Source organism: Choloepus didactylus, assembly GCF_015220235.1.
Source record: "Choloepus didactylus isolate mChoDid1 chromosome 11 unlocalized genomic scaffold, mChoDid1.pri SUPER_11_unloc3, whole genome shotgun sequence".
In the NCBI taxonomy this organism is placed as follows: Eukaryota; Metazoa; Chordata; class Mammalia; order Pilosa; family Megalonychidae; genus Choloepus; species Choloepus didactylus.
In genome coordinates this window covers 1,650,424-1,674,941 of record NW_023637580.1, presented here as the reverse complement: position 1 = coordinate 1,674,941, position 24,518 = coordinate 1,650,424, and the positions used below count along the sequence as shown (strand labels likewise).

Genomic DNA, 24,518 nt, shown 5'->3' with positions numbered 1-24,518 from the left:
CCTCCTCAAGTATAAGAGGGGACATGGCCAAGTACTGATCCAGCAATGGGGCAGTGAATGTAGACTGCTGTGTCCCACTGCTTCAGCCTATTCCAGACAGGTGCCCTTGTGGCATTGTTTCAGGGCATATCAGATATGGAGCTGGGAAAGTGCTAAAAATACCCTGGTTCTTAGGAGTGCAGGCAGAAGGTTGCTGAAAACCAACACCTTCTGGACAGACCAGGAAAGTGTAACTTCAGGAAGCCATTGTCCTGGTTTGAATCTATTATGTCCCCCCACAAAAGCCATATTCTTTAATGTGAACCTGTGGGGGCAGAGTTATATTGTTTTGATTAGGGTTGAATTTTGATTAGGTTGTTTCCATGGACATGTGGCCCACCTAAATGTTTGTAAGAATATTTGATTGGATTATTTCCATGGAGGGATGGCCCTGCCCATTGAGGACAGGTCTTGATTAATTCACTGAGTACTTAAGAGAGTTCAAGAGCTGACCCAGACACTAGGAGACACTGGGAGATGCAGACAGAGGATGTTTGGAGATGAAGTCCAGAGTTTGCCCTGGAGAAGCTAAGAGGGGTCTCCCAGATGCCTACAGAGAAACACCCTGGGAGAATAAGCAAGGATGTACAGGAGCTAAGAGAGAGACAGAAGCCCAGAGACATTTTGGAGAAAGCCATTTTGAAACAAGAACCTGTGATCAAAGTCCCAGGAGATACCATCCACATGGCTTCCCAGCTGACAGAGGTGTTCTGGATGCCATTGGCCTTTCTTCAGTGAAGTTATCCTCTTGTTGATGCTTTAGTTTAGACATGTTTATGGTCTTAGAACTGTAAACATTTAACCTAATAAATTTCCTTTATAAAAGCCAATCCATTTCTGATATTCTGCATAATGGCAGCTTTAGTAAACTCGAACAGCCATCAAAAAGGCTTCATGGCAACAAGTGCCATCTGCTTGGAAGGCCAGGAAAGTGCAGGCTTAGGAAGCTGAAAAAAAGGTGTTTTGGTGTCTTTCCTGACACTCACCCCAGGGCAATGAGGACCTTGTCTGCAAGGCCTGTGTGGGTTCCTGGACTGTTTTTGCTAGGAAACACTGACAAATCAGGAGTCAAAGAAGAGACAGCACAAACTCAATCAATAATAAGATCCTAGACAAGAAAGAGAAACCAATCTTCAGAATGATTACATCAAGATAATCAATGCCTAGATAACAGCAAAAAATTGCAAGCCATACTAAGAAACAAGAAGATATGACCCTGTCAAAGAAACTAATTAAAAAGTTGGAGACACAGAATTTGGAAAAAGTAATCAAATATGTTCCAATAAATCTCCAAAATCAATTCAAGGAGATGAAGGGTAATGTGGCTAAAGAGATAAATGATGTTAAGAAGATACTGAGCATAAGGAAGAATTTGAAAGCCTGAAAACAAAAATAACAACATATAGGAATGAGAGGCACAATAGATGAGATTAAAAATATGCTAGAGGCATACATCAGATTTGAACATGATGAGGAAAGAATCACTAAACTAGAAGAAAGGACTATCAAAAACTTACAGACAGAAGAATAGATAGATAAGAGCATGGAAAAGTCTGAACAAGGTCTCAAAGAATTGAATGACAGCTTGAAGTGCAGAAAGATTCATATCATGGGTATCCCAGAAGGAGAAGTGAATGGAAAAGGGACTGAAAGAAAATTTAAGGAAACAAGGCCTGAAAATTTATCAACTCTTAAGACAAATGTAAATGTACATGTCCAAGAATCACAATGTACTCCAGAGTAACTCCTAATGGACCTACGCCAAGATCATATTAATCAGACTGTTAACTCACAAAGATAAAGAGAAAGTTCTGAAAGAAGCAAGAGAAAAGCAATCCATCACGTACAAAGGATGCTCATAAAGGCTAACTGCTGGAGACAGGAAAAGATGGTGGCATAGAGAGGAGTGGAAGTTAGTTAGTCCCCCCCACCCCCCGAGCAACTAATAAACAACCAGGAACAATTAGCAAATGATCTGGAATAACTGCTGGAGGACAACCATGACTATCCACACATCGTGCACCAACCTGGATTGGGAGGAATACCTGAGATAGCAGTGTGGAATCTGTGAGTAGAAACTGTGGGCACAAGCTGTGAGCTCCCTCCGCCCATGGCAGGCCAAACTGTAAAACCTCACTGTGATAGAGAGCAGCACACTCTGAACAAGTGAATATACCTCAGTCCAGCTCCAACTGGGGTTTTAATTGGCAAACGTGGACTGCTCCATGCAAGCTGCAAACCCCCAACAAGCAGACAGAGGCTTTTAGTGATGACTGACCTTGAAGGGCCAGGGGAATTCTCTTTCCAGGGAGGGGGAGCTCAGAGGACCAGGTGCTATCTCTGGCCAATGGGTGAAATTGGAGTCCATAGAATGACCCTGCAAGGGGGCTTTCTGTCCCTTTTTCTCTCTCTCAACCTGAGTGGCTCAGTGGAGAAAGCCTCAGCCGTTTTCAATTTACAGCACTCTGACCCAGACAAGTGTGGAGATAGCAGAGTCAGAGGGACAAAGAACCTATTTAAATGCAAATAAAAACTCCCTAGGGGTTGTATCTTTCCTAAGAGGAAAGAGGTGATACCCAGATCTACTACTCACCTTCCATTCATAACCAGATCCCAGAGACTGGGGGAAAACAGCCAAAAGAGAAATTAAAGGGGCACACCTCTTTACACACCAACTGGGAACAACAGGCTGACAGGCACCACCTGCTGGGCAGGTTAGGAAAAGCACAGTGGCTTGAGGCCTCACAGGGTGTCTCAATATTCTAAGGCACACCCTCAAGGAAACTAGAGGCTGAATATTTCCTCCTTCTGGAACCTGAGCCTGGTTTGGTCTGGGAAATCCTGATTGGGGCAACCAAGGAAACCAGATGCCTAGACAACAGAAAACTGCAACCTACACTAAGAAAAACAAAGTTATGGCCCAGTCAAAGGAACAAACTTACACTTCAACTGAGATACAGGAATTTAAATAACTAATGCTAAGCCAATTAAAAAAAGTTTAGGGAAGACATGGCTTTAAAGATATGGGATGCCTGCCCACAGAGTTTTGTAATGTAACCATTAATTTACAGAATGGTAGCTACTTTCAATGGCAAGATGTAAGCAATAAATATGGGGCCTACCTCTCCACTAAGGGGTGGCTCTGGACCTGCAGGCAGAATGGCTGGCCCTACATGCCCTATAAATGGGCTGGATGGTGCACATGGGGGCAACCCTATGTGCCTGTTACAATTTATGACACTTTACCACACAAGCCCAGTAATTGGGAAAGATAAAAACTAGATGTAGAATAAAGCAGACCACTTAGTGGTTTTATCCCTTAGCTGTACTTGTCCCAGAACGCACTGCCATAGTAACTGAAAAACATGTAGCTGCTTTAGCTAACCACACTGTGCATGTCCTTAATGAAACAAAGTTAGCTATATCTGTACTCAATGAAGGAACTCCTCAGCTTAGAAAAGTAATCTTGCAAAATAAAATGGCACTAGACATTCTCACTGCTGCTCAAGGTGGTATTTGTGCTTTAATTAATATCCAATATTGTGTATACTTTCTGGATAATTCACAAAATATCACACAAGTTTTTAAATCATCTGCAAAATCATATACAAAGTATTGGGCATTAATCTGATGATCCTCTGTCAAAAGGGCTTAATTCTCTAACCTGGCCATGGTGCCACTTACTGATAGGATTACTCTCTATACGTGCTGGTTTGTTTATGCTTTGTTGCTTACTGTATTGTTGCTGTGGGTTATGAATGCAATGTCTGTCCTATAGTCAATGCAAGCTGCTGTGTGGGGGTAGACTGTAGGAGCCCAAGGCCCAGGCCTCTCCCTGACACGCTGTGAAATCCCAAACTGCACAGCAGCCTGCATGACCTAGGTCAGCTGATATTTAATCTAACCTCCCTAAGGAGGGAAAGATGTGCAGAGGGTCAGTGTAAGCTAGGCACCAGGCTCTCCTCTGCATAAGATGTCAGCCTATGCCTTGCTCTTCTCCAGAGCCCCTGAAGTGTTATCTGACACCCTGAGGATACTTAATCTTTCCCCAATGTCACAAACCCTCTCTAATTCATGTGTCTATGTCCTCAAACTCCTTTGTTTCAGGACTCTATAACTGGCCTTGTTAATTCCTGACTAATTGCAGAGTACTTTCACACTGAGCTCTGAACTGGCCACTGTCACAGCAGCTTGACTGACTTCCAACTTCACTCCTGTAAGTTCCCATAATAAAGTTTATGTCACACTCAGTTCCTGATGCATTCTTTGGCCAGCCTGTCAAAGTCCCTGTGGGCCAGAACACACATATATAAATTAGTACTCCTGGAGTCCTAGAAATTAAAGAAGCCAAACTTCCTCCTCTGTGTCCTAGCTTAGCCTAACTCCCCTTCTACAGTGATAAGAGTTCCCAAATCCTAATGAAGACTCAGTGGATTTTGCAAAAGGATTCAATCTTCTCATTCAGACTTGAACCTTTACCAATTAATGCACGCTACTGCTGGTGAAGGTCATGCCAAAATCTGGGTGGACAGAACAATTTGGGAAATAACTGAGAGAAAGAAATACTCTTCAGATAAAATAGCAATTAAATAAGCCCCAAATAAATACCAAATACCTCAGGCACCAGGGCTCAGGGTGCTGGCACATGTAATTACTGTAAATAACCTGGACAATAAAAAAGAAACTGCCCAAAACTTCCCTGAAAGAGTAGCAACCACCCAATGCTCTGTGCCCTGTAAGCAATGTAACTGCTAGGGCTGCCCTGGGAAAGAGCAGAGGCTTTTCTGATTACCCACATCACATCTTTAAGCTAAACAGACCTAGAATTAGAGAAGCAAGGCCATACAGGCTCTAATAAATACTAAAGCCACATCTGTTTAAATCCCACTGCTCTCATTTCAAACTGTTAAAACCAGATTCAACAAACCAGAATAAGGAAGTAAGATCAATACATGTTCTGGTCCTTTCAGTTGAGGAAATAAAATTGAAACTCCACCCTCTTTTAAATACTCTTCCAACCTCTTTAACCACATTTTTTCTTTCTCACCTATCCCTGCCTCCAGGGCCTCCTCCTAGACATTAGCCAAATCTAAGACATTATAAATTTCCCTCCTCCCAAGACAAAAATCATCAATTAAAAAGATTTTTTGGCCTTACATGATTCTGTAGAAATTCAACTCCTAGTTTTTCCTTAATGGTTCAAACTTTTTATGCCTTGCTTAGAGGTTGGCTGACTGAACCCAGTTCTGGTTTGCTAATGCTGCCATTACGCAAAATACCAGCAATGGATTGGCTTTTATAAAATGGATTTATTCAGCAACAAATTTAAATTCCTCAGGTCATAAATTATCCAAACTAGGGCATCAACAAGAGGATACCTTCCCTGAAGAATGGCCGATGGTGTCCAGAACACCTCTCCTCTGTCATCTGGGAAGGCTGTGGCTGGCATCTGCTGGTCCTTTGTTCCCAGGTTGCATTTCAAAATGTCTTTCTCCAAAATGTCTCTGGGCATCTTTCTTAGCTCCCCTCTCATCTCCTCTGCATCCTTGCTTCTTTCTTCCAGGATGTTTCTCTCTAAGTGGGTGTCCTCTCTTATCTTCTCCAGGGCAAACTCTGGGTTTCATCTCTTAGTGTAGCATCTCCAAACATCCTTTTGTCTGCATCTCCAAGCATTTCTCAGTATCTCTATCAGCTCCCAAGCATCTTTCCAAAAGTCTCTCTTGGCTGCTCTGAGCTTCTTTCTGTGAGCTCTCTTACAGGACTCCAGTGATTTAATTAAGACCCATCCTGAATAGGCAGGGTCCACACCTCCATGGACATAATTCAATCATATGTTCCATCCCAATCAACAGACAATTCAGTCTGCCTCCACAAGATTGCATTAAAGAATATCGCTTTTCTGGGGGACATAATATATCCAAATTGGCACATTCCACCCCCTGGACCCCAAAAAGATATATTCTTTCCAAATGGAAAAATACATTCATTCCATCACAATATAGATAAGTACCAGCTACTAACATTCTCCTCTGGCTGTGGACCTGTGACACTTTGATCAAGATATCTGCTTCCAATATACAAATGAGGGACAGTCATAGGATAAATGTTCCCATTGCCATAAGGAGAAATTGGAAGGAAAACAGTGTTCATGGGACTGAAACAGTTCAAAAAACCTGCAGCACAAACTCCTTTAGATTTCAAAGTGTGAAAGTCATTTATAGAATTATGCTTTTTTCCTTGGGGCTTGAGAGAGCAGCAATCCAACTCCTTCCAAGGGCCTTTGTGGCAGCCCTTTTATCTGCAAACACTGGGGTGAGTGCTCTAACATATCCACACATTGGGGAAACCACCTTCTTCTTGGCCCCACCCTCCTCAAGCAATGTGGTGGAACCCAGACTCTCTTCCATTTCTGGAGCACACACTCAACCCCTTCAAAGCAGTGGGGTGGTGACTAGGCTCTCCCCAATCCCTGAGTAATGTGCTCCACCCTCTTTGAGGACTGGTGTGGCAGCACTCTTCCTGAACATCAAGGCAGAAGGCCCACCCTTTGTCTCCAGGGCAAACTCACTCTTTCCACCTGCATGGGTTTCTCTGCTCTTTTTGCCCAAGATTTGTTGGCTTCAGACCTTGGCTTCCATGATTCTGCTTCCTCTGAAGAAAGTGTTCCCTCAATCTGTCCCTTTTCTGTCCCTTTTAGTCCAGACTTGGAGTGGCTCCATCTATGCAGATCTCACAAAAAAATTTATTGGCTTGGCAGGCAGTTTACAGGGTTCAAACCCATCAGAAAATAGGACTTTCCAAAAATCCTTTCTGGATAACTCCATCTCCAATCCTGGCTTATACTGAAATGGCTGGATGTTACCAGGCTTTGTTAAATTCACATGGCACTCTATCCTGTAAGATCTCACTTTCTGGAGGTCCAGAATATTCCATACCATCAATTTCTTGTTTCTTTGTACTCAAAACTTCAGTTCTTAACTTATCTCTTTCCTCTCACATTTTACTATAACCTGCAAGGAGAAGCCAGGCTGCGTTTTCTACACTTAGTTTGGAGATCTCTTCAGCTAAGTATCCCAGTACATTGCTTTCAAATTCTGCCTTCCAAATGACATCAGGGCTCAATTTGCCAATGTCTCTGCCACTTTAAAACAAGGATCAACTTTCTCCCAGTTTGCAATGACACTGTCAACATTTCTGTTCAAGGCCTCAATGGAAGTAGCCTTAGAGTCCATATTTCTACCAACAGTTTCTTCAAAGCTGTCTAGGCCTTTTTGATCAAGCTCCTCACAAGTCCTCCAGAGTCTTCCCCTTATTCATTTAAAAATCCATTCCAACATGTTTGGTATTTGCAAACTCAGCAGTAGCACTACACTTCTATTACCAAAATCTTTTCTGGTCTCTCAATGCTGCTGTTATGCAAAACACCAGTAATAGATTGACTTCTATAAAGTGGATTTGTTTAGTTACAAATTTAAAGTTCTAAGGTCATAAAAGTGTCCAAACCAAGGCAGCAACCAGAGGATACCTTCACTGAAGAATAGCTGATGGCATCCATAACACCTCTGTCAGCTGGGAAGGTATGTGGCTGGTGTCTGCTGTTCCTTTGCTCCTGGGTTGCATTTCAAAATGGCTTTCTCTAAAATGTCTTAGCTCCTCTATCACCTCTCTGCATCCTGGCTTCTTTCTCTCAGGATGTTTCTCTCTAAATGTCTGGTGGTCCTCTTTTAGCTTCCCGAGGGCAAACTCTGGGCTTCACCTCTTAGTTCAGCATCTCCAAACATCCTTTCTGCATCTCTGAGCATCTCTCAGTATCTCTGTCAACTCCAAAATGTCTCTCCAAAAGTGCCTCTCAGCTGCTCTTTGCTCCTTCTGTCTGTGGTCTCTCTCATAGGACTTCAGTGATTTAATTAAGACTCACCCTGAATGGGCAGGGTCCACACCTCCATGGAAATAATTCAATCAGAAGTTCCACACTAATAAAGAGGCTAATCAGTCTTTGTACCCAAAACTTCAGTCCTCAATGAAACAAGGTTTCATTAAAGAATATGGCTTTTTTGGGGAACATAATATATCCAAACCAGCAACCCCATATTTAAGATAAACAAGCCAGTTACATGGCAGCAGCTATAGAGGAAAGCCTGCTTTCAGGAAAATCGGGGAGGTGTGTGTTTTGTTTAGAGTTCTTTCTACCGGGCCTGGGGACTGTGGGTGATAGGCACAAGGGGTGTGTTGCAAAATAAGCCATATTTTGGGTGGTTTGTCCTGTTGGGTGAATTCCTCATTTGCTATGGAGTTCTGAGGGAATTCCCCAGTTTTAAATAATTTTTTGTAATAATACCTTTGCAAGAGTAGCTACAGAGAACAAATCATTATTGAATCATTTATAACCTTGGGATACAAGTAATTAAATAAAGTCCAATTATCAAGTTTCAAAAAAGTCCAATAAATAAAAAGAAAATGTCATTGAGAGTTATGGCAAGATTCCCTGGAGTTTGCTTACAAAAATTAAACAATTTTAGTATATTTTCCATAGCTTGATAACACTATGCTTTTAAAGTTGTTCATAATTTGGGGATGTTATGGAAACCAAAAAAGTTTTTAACTGGCAATGAAATGAAAACAATGGAAAAAATGCTAGCTGCTTTTATAAGCCTGCAGTTAAATCATGGCTTTAAACCAGTCCTCCTGTAATTGAGAAGTTAGGATTTAAGCGATGCTCTGGTTTGCTAATGTTGCCTTTATGCAAAATACCAGAAATGGATTGGCTTTTATAAAGGGGGTTTATTTTGTTACAAATTTACAGTTCCATGGCCATAAAAGTGCCCAAACTAAGACATCAACAAGAAGATACCTTCACTGAAGAAAGGCCAATGGTGTCCAGAACACCTGTCAGCTGGAAAGGCATGTGGCTGGTGTCTGCTGGTGCCAATTTGTGTTTCAGCTCATCTCTCATTTCCTGTGCACCCTTAGCTTAGCATCTCCAAATGTCCTGTCCACAGCTTCAAGCATCTCTGAGCATCTCTGTCAGCTCCAAGCATCTCTCCAAATGTCTGTCTCAGCTGTTTTGAGCTCCTTTTGTCTGTGGGCTCTCTTATAGGATTTCAGTAATTTAAGATCCACCATGAATGGGTGGGGTCCTTATCTCCATGGAAATAATTTTATCAAAAGTCTCACCCACAGTTAATAGAGTCACATCTCCATAGAAACAATCAAAAGATTAATGTCTGCCCTCACAAGATTGCATTAAAGAACATGGCTTTTGAGGGACATAACATATCCACACTGGCACAATGATGATTATGACTACTGATTCATTATGTAGATATTCCTTTTAACTTTCTGGTATACTTGAGTAAACAGAGGAAAATACCTGAAAAATCTGATCTGTAATCCAGCTGCCCTGATCTCTGACAATCATTGTAAAGCCTTTATAATGTGCCTTTGTGATTGTATTAATCTCGTATCCATTTTTGCTTTACAAATTTGTAATCATAAGGACAATCCCCTAATACTAATGGAGGATCTCGAATCAGCTCAGAACTAACCATTAACTTGGTTCTAGCACAGTTCCCCTCCTTTACATTCATAAATTGTTTCTGCCTATACTTGCTTTTGAGATGGTAATAATTCCCCTCCCCTCCTTTTTGATTATACTTGCTACTGAAATGGTAATGACACCATCTCCCCTTGTTTCAATCCATAAAAACATTGGACTCATTAGACTAGGGTAAACATTTTTTATGCCATCTGATTTCCTGCTTCATGGCTAGCAATAAACTCTTTCTCTCTTTAAACCCCAGTGTCTCAGGAATTGGTCATTTGAGCACATTGGGCAGAGAATCCGACAACTTTGTCCAGTATCACTCCCTACTTGTTTCCAGAATATTGTTTCAGGAATTATTCATAATATATCCCACTGGAAAACTGATAAAGTGGTAAACTGAGGAAATTAATAGTTCTGGAAACCATCCCCTAAAGTAGCTACATCCTCTGAACAAACAATGTGTCCCAGCCCAAGTGGGCCTCTGCTGCTGAGAGGCCAAAGCAGATGCTGGGCATGTTCAGAGGCATGAACTTTTTATTCAGGACTTACTTACAAGGAAAAAATGGAAGTCAGTCATGTTGCCTGGATTCAGGAGATGCTGTAAATGGATTAGGAGCTGCTCTCAATGGCAGTGGGTTCAGAGCCCAATGTGAGAAAACTCTGCTCTTTGGGGGGGTGAAAAAGCTGGTTATAAGGGCTCAAACTTCCAAAGGTTTGAGAGCATAATGTGGGAGGAGGTGGTTGTGCAACATAGAAGGGACTGATTGTAATCATCAGGGAGAAGGGGAGGATTATAGATTATCTTGTCAATAACAGTATATCTCAGGGAGTCCCAGGGAGGAGGTAGTTTTGGGTATAGATTACATTTGGCACCTGATTTTACAAGGAGACCAGGTCAAATCTTAACTGACCTAGGTCATGCAAGCTGCTGTGTGTAGTCTTCAAGGCCCTTGGAGAATGCCCTGTGCCCAGAGTTTCCACATTCCAACCCCACACAGCAATTTGCATTGACCACGGGACAGACACTGCATCCATAATGCACAACAATACAGTGAACAGCAGATGACAAGTAAACCAGTACATATGGACAGTGATCCTACTAACAAGTGGCTCCATGGCCAAGTTGAACAATTAAACTATTTGGACAAAGGATCATCAGATAAATGTCCAATGTTTTGTATATGATCCTGCATGTGATTAAGAGCTTGTGTCACATGTTGTGAGTTATCAGGTAGGTACATATGCACTACATTGAATATTAATTAAAGTGCAGATACTACCTTGGGCAGCAGCTAAAACATCCAGAGCCATTCTTGTTTTGTAAGACTACTTTCCTAAGTTGTGTAGTTTCATCATTAAGCAACGATGTAGCTAATTTTGACTCATTGAGCACTTGCATGGTGTGGCTAGCTAAAGCAGCCACATGTCCTTCAGTTACTGTGGTGGCACAACCTGGGGCTAAAACAGCTAAAGGATAAAACCGCAAAGCAGTCTGTTTTATTCTATATCTAGTTTTTTCCATTTTCCAATTGCTGGGTGTCTGTGGTAAAGTGTCATAGAGCATAGCAGGTACATAGGGTTGCCCCTAGGTGCATTGCATAATCCAGCCATAGGGGAGGTAGGGCCAGCCATTCCATCTGTGGGTCTAGAGCCATCCCTTAGGGGATGGATAAGCTCCATGGCTAATGGTAACATTTTGCCACTGAAAATAGCTACTCTTTTGTAGGTAGGTGGTCATGCCACAGAGTTCGGGAGGCAGCCATCCCATTTTTTTTATATCCTTCAGTATGCTCCATACAAACCAGAGCCTCTTTATTTATGGTTACAGCCTCAGCAGTGAGCCATCCTAAACCATCTTGTACTGAATTCCCAAATATATGCTAGGACTTATTAATTTGCTCCCAGATCAGGGAATATATGTAAGAATGAGATTCAGTCTTGAAGGGAAAAATGTTCAGTGATGCAGAGAAAGGAAGGTGAGTATGTCATTAGTGAGTATGTTGGCACCTCAGCATGGAACCCCAAGTCATCTGGTTGGCAGGAGTGATGGGCCATTGGAGGTAGGTGGCCCTGGACAATGGCAATAGAGTGCATATGCAGCACTGAGACCTGTTATGTGCAGAGGTTTGTTAGGTCAGAGTCATTCAGGAATCCACACAATGCAGTGAGTCATGGTTTAAGTAGAGAGCTTAAGGTTTATTAGAGGAAGAAAGCAGGTCAGTGAAAAAAAAAGAAAGAAAATGGCTCCAGCTTTCTATCTGAGAGCAGCATTTTTCAAGGAAAAACCCATTTTGGGATGGGAAGATGTTGGGGGGGAAGGGTGTCTGCTGAGTGTGTCCTGTGCCTCAATTGGGTGAGTGCTTATCAATTTCTGGGCTGATTGTTTTCTAGGGTTCTGAGCATTATTCTTCTTTGAAATGTAGCTGTGTTATTATCTATGTGGAGGAAGCAGGCTTTTTGACTTGTTTGTGGTTGTTCATCTTATGGACATATCTGATCTTGTCTTATCCACCTTTAGGGGTCTAGGCACCATTATGACTGGGATTTCTAAAACAGCCTTCAACCCTTAGTTTATGGTGCTCCTGGTATCTATGAGATAAGCAGCAGGGCCCCTGGATCAGACATTCCTTCTACATGTTAGACTTTTTTTTCTGGGGTCTGATAAGGTTAATGCAGATGCCCACTGTAGAAATGTGTTTCCTACAGTGCTATGGAGGAAAAGAAAGATGTTTATAGGGTACAATAAGAGGCAAATCCTTGTGGTCTAATAATATACAAGCTACATTTCTGTCAGTAGATAACAGTGTCCTGGGTGAGGAAGCATTATGAGGGGGCCTTAAATACCATCTTTTCCCCTTGGGGTTGTGAAGGACCCCCAGGAGTTGCATCCATGGTTAACCTAGGCATAATACAAGCCCACAATGTCATACATATATTACCTTGAGGTATTGGGGGCACTGGGTTAACAATGTATATAACCTTTGGTATTTTTTGAATAAATTGTGGCCTAATACTTAGGTTTAAGGGTGATCCCAACCCCCCAAGGGCTTAGGACATCCAGCTATTGAGCCTGCATTGGCCAGGAGCAGGACCAATTGACCTTATTTCCCCCAGTTTCTAGTGTTTGTGGCACAGACAAGAGTAAATTGTTATCATTACCTCACTGTGGTTGTAAGATTTCTGGTTGTCCCTTCACCTGAATTTGCAAAGCTTGCATGGGCACAGTGATTGGATTGGGGGCAGCTGCCCTAGGCTTAGTGTTGAGTACAGTCACTGAGTCCATTGCTTCAGGGAATTTTATATTACCTTAATCAGACAGACTGGATGAAAATACCAGAAGATTAATTCTAACAGACCCGTGTAAGTGCCTGAAAAATTGAGAGTGGCAGACATCATACAAAAACAAGCTAGGACAGTTATTTAGGATATCAGTCTGGAGAGCTCCTGGCTCATGTTTCTGAACTCTCTGCCCTTAAACCATATAATGAAACCTTCAGATATGTAGAGATGAGAGAGGCAAAAGAGATTGACCCAAAGTTCTCTAGGAAATCTGTTTACTTCTGAAGAATGCTGAATACTGGTTCATCGGGCTAATATGGCTGATACACTGTGAATGAGGGCAAGGGTATTATGTCTGAATTTGGAGGTGTTGACCAGGGTCAGGACATATTCCTTGTTGTAAGAGACTGGGTTTCTATAAAGAGAAATCACTGGTTTTAAACAAGGAAGTTGATGTGATCTAGGTGATTTTTTTTTCAACTAAGCAGGAAGAAAGTTTATTCATTACAAATTCAAGGAAGAGCATGTGGGTGCTCTCACAAGGGGAAAGAGGCAAGAGGCACCTGACATTCTGGGAAGGCTTGCTTTTATGGGTTTTTGCTCCTTTTGTAATTTTTATTAACTATTTTACTACCCTCCCATTCTTTCTCCTTTGTTGATGCTTGATCATGAAGAACTCACTCAGGCGGGGTTGGCCCTAAGTGCTGTTTATTGCTATTCTTCTCAGAGATATCTTTCTCCTTTTTGCTGACCACTTCTTGGAATTTGCCTTTTGCTCATCAGCCAGCCACTGCCTTAATTCTAACCCTGCCTCAACTTCCCCCTCAGAGAGTTCTAGCTCCCCTTACTCTTAAGGGAATTTGGGTCAATGATCCATCCTCTGTAGCTGCTTCAAGCTGTCATTGGGTCACAGGTCCTACTTGTGGGAGCACAGAATTCTCTGTCTATGCTGTTGAAGGTGGCTGGTTAAGCATGGGGAATAGAAGTGTAGCTTCTGGCCGAGAGGAGTTTGTGGTGAAAGGCTTCTAATTCGGAAGAAACAAACTGGGTGAGGAATTTTAGTATACATGGTTTGAACAGAAGCAGAATCAAGATGGGGCTTAGGGTATTCTTTAGGGATTTTAGGAGCATGGTTGCTTGGGGCTTGGCATACTGTGGCAGTTTGCAATGTTTGGCTGAAATATTCCTAAGAGTAAGTTCTGGAATGATATCTTGACCCTATTTGAAAATTTTTAGCCACTGAAATTTTATTTCCTTTTCTTTGGTCAATTAGTCTTACATTGCAAAGGCTAGCCTCATTCTTGGGAGTCATGTCTCACATTGCCAGGGAGAATTATACCCCTGGAAGTCATGTCCCTCATAGAGGGGAAGGTAGCAAGTTTATTTATAGTTTGGCTTAGAGACAGACTACATCTGAACAACCAAAGAGGTTCTCTGGGGGTTACTCTTAGGCATTAATTATAAGTAGGATTAGCTTTGCTATTAGAGAAATAAGTTTCATAAGGGTAAGCCTCAAGATCAAGGACTTGGCTTATTAAATTGGGAGCCCCTATTGCTTAAGGGAATAGCAGGAATTCCTCAGGTAGGGAAGTTTAATAGTTCTACATTTTTCTCTAGTCTCTCAAGGGACTTTGCAAACTATTTTTCATTTTCTGCCTAAAATACTCTGGAATGTATCAGGGAATTACAGTAACTTGTACAGAATATCAAGATTTTATTCTGTATCCCGTGTTCCATGTCAAATAAAGCTGAGTTAGTTTGTTTAAATAAACTGACTAGATAGGGTAAATTAGTGTGCTACAGGAAATTTAAATTTTGGGCAAAATAAACATTTCTTCTTTTGGTCTCATGAAAAACTTCAAGTTTTAAAATAAGTGATACTTTCAAACTACAACTTTCTGTTCAGGGGTATGAATGCATTTAATATCTATTTACCATGGGATCGAAGTCTCAACATAATAATGATGTCAGTTCTCCTCAATTTGATAGACAGGTTTATGACAATTCCCATCAAAATTTTAAGAAGTTGTTTTAAAGATGTAGACAAGATTATTTTTAAATTTTATAAGGAATTAAAAATGAATTAGAATAGCATAAAGTTTGAAAAAGAGGAAAAAATGAGAGGAACTAATTTTGATTTCAACACGTATATAACAGCTAATCAACACTCTGTTATTGTTGTAGGGATAATAAAATTAATCAGTGGAAAATAAATAGATCTACACAAGTATGCCTGAGTAATTTTTGATAATTGGATATCCTCAATGGAAGTAGGATGCTCTTTTCAAAAAATGGTGCTGCAAACACATCCTAAAGTAATTTGGGTGGAGAATAAAAATGTATATTCAGGTCCCCCTGAGGAGCTGGGGGAGGATGTGGAGGTGTTGGATTTTCTTACCTGGATTGTTGCTGATGTTCTCACAAACATTGGGGACCAATGGCTTGACATGCTGAGCCCCCTGTCTTGGGGATTTGCAGCTTCTTGATGCAAAGGAGAGACTAACCCTGCTTATAATTGTGCCTAAGAGTCTCCCCCTGAGTGCCTCTTGGTTGCTCAGATGTGGGCCTCTATCGCTAACTAAACCAACTTGGCAGATGATCTCACTGCCCTCCCCTCTATGTGGGACCTGACTCCCAGGGGTGTAAATCTCCCTGGCAATGCAGGATATGATTCCCAAGGGATGAGTCTGGACCTGGCATTGTGGGATTGAGAACATCTTAACCAAAAGGGGGATGTGAAATGAAACAAAATAAAGTTTCAGTGGCTGAGAGATTTCAAATGGAGTTGAGAGGTCACTCTGGCAGACATTCTTACTCACTATATAGATAACACTTTTAGTTTTTAATGTATTGGAATAGCTAGAAGTAAATACCTGAAACTACCAAACTCCAACCCAGTAGTCTGGACTCTTGAAGATGACTGTATAACAATGTAGATTACAAGGGGTGACAGTGTGATTTTGAAAACCCTGTGGATCACACTCCCTTTATCCAGTGTATGGATGGATGTGTTGAAAAATGGGGACAAAAACTAAATGAAAAATAGGGTTGGATGGGGGGATGATTTGGGTGTTCTTTTTTACTTTTATTTTTTATTCTTATTCTGATTCTTTCTGGTGTAAAGAAAATGTTCAAAAATAGATTGGGGTGATGAATGCACAACTATATGATGGTACTGTGAATAGTTGATTGTACACCATGGATGATTGTATGGTACGTGAATATATCTCAATAAAACTGAATTTAAAAATGGTGCTGGACAGTTGCCAAGAGATGGAAACAACCCAAATGTCCTTCAACAGATGAGTGGATAAATAAAATGTGGTATATACACACAATGGAATACTACACAGCAGTAAGAAGGAACGATCTTGTGAAACATATGACAACATGGATGAACCTTGAAGACATAATGCTGAGCGAAATAAGCCAGGCACAAAAAGAGAAATATTACATGCTACCACTAATGTGAACTTTGAAAAATGTAAAACAAATGGTTTATAATGTAGAATGTAGGGGAACTAGTGATAGAGAGCAATTAAGGAAGGGGGAACAATAATCCCAGAAGAACAGATAAGCTATCGTGGGTAAATTTAATGTTCTGGGAATGCCCAGGAATGACTATGGTCTGTTAATTTCTGATGGGTATAGTAGGACCAAGTTCACAGAAATGTTGCTATATTAGGTTGCTTTCTTGGGGTAGAGTAGGAACATGTTAGAAGTAAAGTAGTTAGCTTAGGTTAGTTGTCTTTTTCTTACTCCCTTGTTATGGTCTCTTTGAAATGTTCTTTTATTGTATGTTTTTTTAAATTTTTTTTAAATTTTTTTATTTTTCATACAGTTGATTTAGGAAAAAAAAAGTTAAAAAAAAAAAAACACGGAAAAAAATATGCAGAGCCCCCTTGAGGAGCTGGTGGAGAATGCAGGGGTATTAGCCTGCCCCACCTGATGGTTGCTAACATGCCCACAGACATAGGGGACTGGTGGTTTGATGGATTGAGCCCTCTACCACGGGATTTGCCCTTGGGAAGACTGCTGCTGCAAAGGAGAGGCTAGGCCTCCCTATAATTGTGCCTAAGAGCCTCCTCCCGAATGCCTCTTTGTTGGTCAGATGTGGCCCTCTCTCTCTACCTAAGCCAACTTGAAAGGTGAAATCACTGCCCTCTCCCCTACGTGGGATCAGACACCCAGGGGAGTGAATCTCCCTGGCAACATGGAATATGACTCCCAGGGAGGAGTCTGGACCCAGCATCATGGGATGGAGAACATCTTCTTGACCAAAAGGGGGATGTGAAAGGAAATGAAATAAGCTTCAGTGGCAGAGAGATTCCAAAAGGAGCCGAGAGGTCACTCTGGTGGGCACTCTTACGCACACTTTAGACAACCCTTTTTAGGTTCTAATGAATTGGGGTAACTGGTGGTGGATACCTGAAACTGTCAAGCTACAACCCAGAACTCATGAATCTTGAAGACAATTGTATAAAAATGTGGCTTATGAGGGGGGACAGTGGGATTGGGGGGGGTCATGGGGAACACACTCCCGTTTGTCTAGTTTGTGGATGGATGAGTGGAAAGGTGGGGGAAGGAAACAAACAAACAAACAGACAAGGGCGCCCAGTGTTCTTTTTTACTTTAGTTGCTCTTTTTCACTTTAATTACTATTCTGGTTATTTTTGTGTGTATGGTAATAAGGGTGTCGGGGATTGATTTTGGTGATGAATGTACAGCTATGTAATGGTACTGTGAACAATTGAATGTATGATTTGTTTTGTATGACTGCGTGGTATGTGAATATATCTCAATAAAATGAATATTAAAAAAATGGTGCTGGAGTAATTGGGGGAAAATGAACTTATACTTATCCTTATACGTTATGCAAAAGTTATCTCAAAATGGATCATGAATATAAATGTGAAATAAAAAATTATAAAATTTTAAGAATCAATTCTAGGAGTAAATATTTAGGATCCAGTGTTAAGCAAAGTTACTAGACTTAGTACCAAAAGTGTCATCCATAAAGAAAAATTTAGGCTTTAAATGGTTAAAGAATTTGCTTTGCCAAAGACCCTGTTATAAAGGTGAAAACAGAAGTTACAGACTGGGAGAACATATTTGGAAGCCACATATTTGACAAAGGACTTTTGTCTAGAGTATGTAAAGAACCTCAGACTTAACAGTAAGAAATCCCAAACAATCCAACCAAAAAATGGTCAATGACAGAAGGAGACATTTCACTTCAGAGGTTATACAGACGGGAAACTAACAAATCTAGGAAAATGCAAATTAAAATCACATTGAGATAATCTACAAACCTGTGAAATTTGCTAAAACATAAAATAATGACAACATCAAATACAAGTAAATCTGCAGAGAAACTGGGTCACTCATATTGCTGGTGGCAGTGTAAAATGCTATAGTCATTCAGGAAATCAGTTTTGCAGTTTCATAAAAATCTATATGTAACTACCTGTTCTAGTTTGCTAATGCTGCCAGAATGCAAAACACCAGAAATGGATTGGCTTTTATAAAAGTGGGTTTATTTGGTTACACAGTCACAGGCTTAAGGCCGTTAAGTGTCCAAGGTAACACATCCACAATCGGGTACCTTCACTGGAGGATGGCCAATGTTGTCTGGAAAACCTGTGTTAACTGGGAAGGCACGTGGCTGGTGTCTGCTCCAAAGTTCTGGTTTCAAAATGGCTTCCTCCCAGGACGTTCCTCTCTAAGCTGCAGTTCCTCAAAAATGTCACTCTTAGTTGCACTTAGGGTATTTGTCCTCTCTTAGCTTCTCCGGAGCAAGAGTCTGCTTTCAACAGCCATCTTCAAACTGTCTCTCATCTGCAGCTCCTGTGCTTTCTTCAAAGTGTCCCTCTTGGCTGTAGCTCCTCTTCAAAACATCACTTACAGCTGCACTGAGTTCCTTCTGCCCATCAGCTCATTTATATAGTTCCACTGATCAAGACCCACTCTGAATGGCTGGGGCCACGACTCCATGGAAATATCTAATCAGAGTCATCACCCACAGTTGGGTGGGGCACATTCCATGGAAACACTCAAAGAATTACAATCTAATTAACACTGATAAGTCTGCCCACAGAAGATTACATCAAAGATAATGGTGTTTGGGGGACATAATTCATTCAAGCTGGCACGCTACCTTATGACCTAGCACTTGCATTCCTGGGTATTTATCCAAGGGTGATAATAGCTTGTGTGGGGACCCAGGGCCTGGGCTCCCCCTTCCTCATAGGGAACGAGAAGTTAGAGTATTTACCAGCCTGCGTGAGTGGAACAGAAGTTAATGGTCATAGACATCCTAAGCAGGGAAAGAATGTAAAGGTGGTATCATAAATAAATCATTAAAACCTCCCTCCCCAATCACTGTTGATAACAAACATCCAGAGCCCATGCCATGTAACTCTGTTGAAACTCTGTTCTCATAATCTATGGAATGTCTTTACCCTAAAACCTTATAAGATGTGCCTTTCACTTCTGGCACTTGTAGAGTACTAATTCCATTTTTCTCAGATGGCTGCAACTGGAAACCCTTTCCTCTTCGTAAGTCCTAATAAAAGTCATGTCTGACTCTGTGCCTGGAGCATTCTTTGGTCTTGGGGCTGCCCCAACCTGAGCCTTCCAAGAGCTGGGTTGGAACAATTTGTGAGCCAGCCAGGAGACCAAAGGCCATAGTGGGCATGAGTCCTGGGAAGGGGGAAGCCATGGAGGAAATCACAAAATGGCCTATATCATCCATGCGGGGAGGGGTGGCCACACTCCTGGATGACTGGGGAGCACCACATGAGTATGGGGATGCCCTGAAAACTCCAGTGGGGTTGCTAACTGTTTTGCAACAGATATCAGGACAAAAAACTATATGAAAGAAAAACTAGGGAGTCCCTACCCAATTGCTTCTGAGGTTATGGGACACTGGAGCAGAGGAGGTAATGCTTTCTGGACTGGAGATAGGTAAATTGGTATCTATTGCAACCCACCCTTCACTAAGACAATGCTTTTATGCTACCTCAACTAATGCAAAAACTGCCTCTTTATTGGTATGGCTGATTGATGGTTGTAAGGCTGTGTGGCCTAATGAAGGGGATATACTGCACAATATACCCCACTGGAAAACTAAAGAGTTACAAGATGTTTTAAGGGGGCTGGGAATGAAACATTATTTATGTCGTGGCTTTTGTAGATCCTGACACTGAAGCTTTTACTGCAGGAATGAATGACAGTATCGCATACTGCCCCCCCAAATCACTATTGGCCTCTCATGTCTATCCTAAGTTTGCTAATAGGGCAACCCATTTCCATTGCTGCTCATACTATAGCCATTTTGGAGAGGTGGAGAGGCTGCAGATAAAGGGATAGGAGTATGGGCAATGGGAAAGGCTCCCTGGGGACATCACAGCCCTAATCAGGTATCCTCCGAGCAGATGTGGGAGGATCTCATTGCTGCAGACACAGAGATGGGGACTGAAGATATGCAATCTAATACAGACCTGGTAAAACTATGGAGCAAATTGCCTAAGGACCAAAAGTTTACTAAAGTGAACTCCCAAGCCTCTGAGGGAGAAAGGAAGTAAAGATAGAAACCAACATTCAGAGCATGAGCCTAGGAGCACTTTACTCCCATAGAAGAAGCATGGCAAGCTCCCTTCCTTCTTCTGTAGGGTGGTGGTTGAGATCCCTGGGTGCAAACAATAGCTGGGACCCCAGGGATTGGAGGCCACATATAGAATTAAACATTCACGGGTCCTCTACTAACCAGCAGGAGGAGTTAGCGCTATTAGATACAATAGCTGAATGTACCTTAATCTATGGGAATGTAGCCTGATTCCATGGTTCAGTACTGGCTATAGATAGCTATGGGGGAAAATGACCCAGGCACAGCAGCACAGTCTAACTTTACAAATTGGGAGATTGCCCCCACCAAGTGTATATGGTATATATTTCCTGAATATGAAATAGATTTTAGGAATTGATCTTCTACAGGATGCCATGTTGCAGACCACTATAGGGGAATTCTACCTCCACTGTAGAGTGATCAAGTGATCTTAAAGGGGCAGGCAAAATAGTCCCCTGCAAAAGTCATGGCTACAAAACACTATAAATATCTGGGAGGGCACCAAGAAATCAGCCACTATCAAAGAGTTGGAGCAAGTGTGGATGATAGTAGACACTGACAGCCCTTTCCATAGTCCTATATGGCCAGTACAAAGGCCTGATGGAATGAGGCGTTTGATAGTAGATATTGGGAGTTAAATAAGGTAACAACATGACTGTATGCTGCAGTCCCAAACATAGCTGGTTTATTACAAGAAACTTGTATCCAATTGTGTCAATATCAGCCTGTACTGCATCTTGCTAATGTTTTATTATTTCCCTAGAAAAATCAAGCCAGCCTGCATTCGCCTTCTCTTGGGGAAGCCAACAATGGACATTTTCTAAAACACAGTTTTATTGAGACAAATTCACATACCCTACAATCATTCACAGTTACAATGAATTGTTCACAGTACCATCATATAGTCGTGCATTCATCACCAAGTCAATTTTTGAACAATTTCCTTACTCCAAAAAAAAATAATATAAGTAAAAGTAAAAAAGAACACCTAAAACTTTCCATCTGCCCATCCCCTCCTATTATTCATTTACTTTTTGTTTCCATTTTTCTACTCATCTGCTCATACACTGGATAAAGGGAGTGTGAGCCACGAGGTTTCCACAATCACGCAGTTGCACCATTGCACCATGTAAGCTACAGAGTTATACAATCATATTCAAGAATCAAGGCTATTGGGTGGCAGTTTGACAGTTTCAGGTATTACCCTCTAAGCCATTCCAACACATCAAAAACTAAAAAGGGCTATCTATATTGCACATACAAATACTCTACAGAGTTCTCTCTAACTCCATTTGAAACCTCTCAATCACTGAAACTCTATTTTGTTTCATTTCTCTTCCCCCTTTTGGTCAAGAAGATTTTCTCAATCCTACAATGCTGGGTCCAGATTCATCCCCAGGAAGCATGTCCTGCATTGCCAGGGGCATTTACTCTCCTGGGGGTCATGTCCCACATAGGGGGGAAGGCAGTGAGTTTACCTGCTTAGTGGGTTTGAGGGGAAAGAGGGAGCCACATCTGAGCAGCAGTTTCTCTGGAGTCAACCTTAGGCACAATTTTAAGTAGGCTTAGCCTCTCCTTTGCAGTAACTAGCTTCATAAGGGAAAACCCCCAGATTGAGGGCTTGGCCTACCAAATTGGCAGTCCTCAATGTCTGTGAGACATCAGTAATAGTCCAGGTGGGGAAGGCCAACATTTCTGCATTTTTCCCCAGTTCCTCAGAGGGGACCTTCAAGTATATTTTTTATTTTCTGCCCAAATTACTTTGAGATGTATCAGGATTTCACCCTAACCTGTATATACCTACCAGATCTCACTTCTCTTCAAAGTTCCTTGTAGTTATGGTGTTTGAATAAACTGACTGTACCAGTTAAATTATTTAGTGTGCTACAGAAAATATAGATTTTGCACCAAATAAACATCTCTTCCCTTGGTCTCACACAGAAGTTGAGGTTTTAAAATATAGCCAGTATTGTCCTTTACCCTTTGGCCTGATTTGCCTTTGTTGTAACCAGATCTGCTTCATTCATATCTCTAATTGAAGTCTGAAATCTTTTTCAGCTTTTTAAAGAGTTGCTGTATGAGGTAATACATTCATAGCTGCCGAACTCTAGCTCTGAGTTTCAGGTGTCACACAGATACCCAAAGTTCCAGAGACTGGCCAGGTTATACACAAAGAGTTCAGCTTCTCAGAATTTAGAGATAACCATTACAACAGGAATTGATGTGACTGCTGTAAGAGCTTGCAATCTAGGACCTTTACAATAAGCATCCCTGGATAACCTGTGCTCTAAAGATTCAATCTTCAGAGTTTAAAATTCTAATTAGTCCATAGTAGTGAGTAGTGAGTTGTTATAGTGTTTGTCTTTTTGTTTGTGGTGTACTTCACTCAAAATCCTGTTCACAAAATCCATTGTGTGCATGTCTCACAACTTCATTCCTTCTTGCAGTTGCTCAATTTTCTATTGGATACATGCCCAAAAGTTCACCATTCTATTCATCAGTCAATGTAGCCTCAGGCCACCTCCATCCATTGCAACATGAGGGGCTCCTAGAGTTCTTTTGTCTGTTATACCGTTGTTGTGGAATATGGATGCAATGTCTGTCCTTTGGTCAATGCAGTCTGCTGTGCGTGGGTAGTATCTAGGCACCCAATACCTGGGCTCCCACACCCTAATGGGGAACGAAGCCCCACAACATGTAGCAGCCTGTATGACCCAGACAGAAGTTAAAGGTCATCAGACCTCCTCAGGAGAAAGAATGTACAGATGGAATTGTAAAGAAGGCATGAAACTCACCTCCCCGATTGCTGTTGATAGCAAACCTCCAGACTCCTGTGTCTCGTGACCCTACTGAAACTCTGTTGTCATGCCCTATGGAATGTCTTTGTTCTAACCCTTATAAGCTGCCCCTTTCACTCCCTGCCCTTGCAGAGGACTAATTCCATTTTCCTTGCATGGCCACCAATGGGGACCCTCTCCTGTTTGCAAGTCCTAATAAAATTCATGTCAGACTCCATGCCTGGCATATTCTTTGGTCTTGGGGCTGCCCCAGTGCAAGCCTTCCAAGAGCTGGGTTGGAACACTTGTATTTGAGAAAGTATAGTATATGTTACCAGGGCTACAGTGTGAATGAGGAAGAAAGGGTAGTTAATACACAATGGTACAAGGTTTCTGTTCAGGTTGATGAGCAGTTCCTGGTAATGGATAGTGGTAAGTGTAACATACTATGATGAACGTGATCAGTTCCACTAAAAATATGCTTGGCAATGGTTGAGACTGGAAAGTTCATGTTTTCTATGTTTCTACAATTTCAAGGAAAGAAAAATTAAAGAGACAATAAGAACTAAATGCAACATACCCTACTGGACTGGATCTAATGAGTAAAGAATGCCCAAAATAACATTATTAGAACTATGTACAAATTGGAATATAAGAATGAAAGCTTTATATCAATGTTATATGCCTTGAACTTGATAACTGTACTTAAGGTGGTTATATATGTCCGTGTGTCATGATAAAAGGTACCCAGCTCTGGAGCTAGATGCATCAGGTTTTCCTGTCCTGTGATCTTTTATCATAGGGGTATGCAGACAGCAGGTTATAGTATTACATTTAATATTCTCTTGAAGCTTTTGAGTTCAGATGGAAGGCTATGAAGGCAGTTTAGTGCAGGTTCTAGAACAGACTCTAACCTGTCTGGTAGTCTCCAGCGGATGATTTCCTGCACAATAGAGGACTAAATCTCCCCTTAAAATCACATGTATTACCTTTGTTCCTAAATCCAATAGTTGATTTTAATCACTTTATTCAAATCCAGAAATGCTGAAAGGTAGAAGCTCAAGTTGGATCTTGTGATACAGCCTCAGACTCTTCTCCATTAAAGGAATTTCTTCAACTTGCCCAGCCCTACCTAGGCCACAGGTTGAAAATGAAGAGCATCTGAGAACAGTGAACTACGAAGCCAATGCAGCCCCTCATTTTTTCTAACCTAGAAAACATACCCAAATTATTTGAGAATCATTGACATACA

General features: G+C 41.5%; 1 long non-coding RNA gene across 3 annotated transcripts in view; it reads right to left on the bottom strand.

The window, feature by feature from the left end:
- LOC119524653 overlaps positions 1-24,518 on the bottom strand; it is a 56,142-nt gene that overhangs the window by 30,467 nt on the left and 1,157 nt on the right. The window contains exon 1 of one of the 3 annotated variants that reach the window (XR_005214864.1): positions 24,256-24,348. The exons of the other annotated variants lie outside the window; for them this stretch is intronic. This is a non-coding gene — a long non-coding RNA (uncharacterized LOC119524653). Of the gene's footprint in view, positions 1-24,255; positions 24,349-24,518 lie in introns of those variants that run through there. 3 annotated transcript variants of the gene reach the window in all.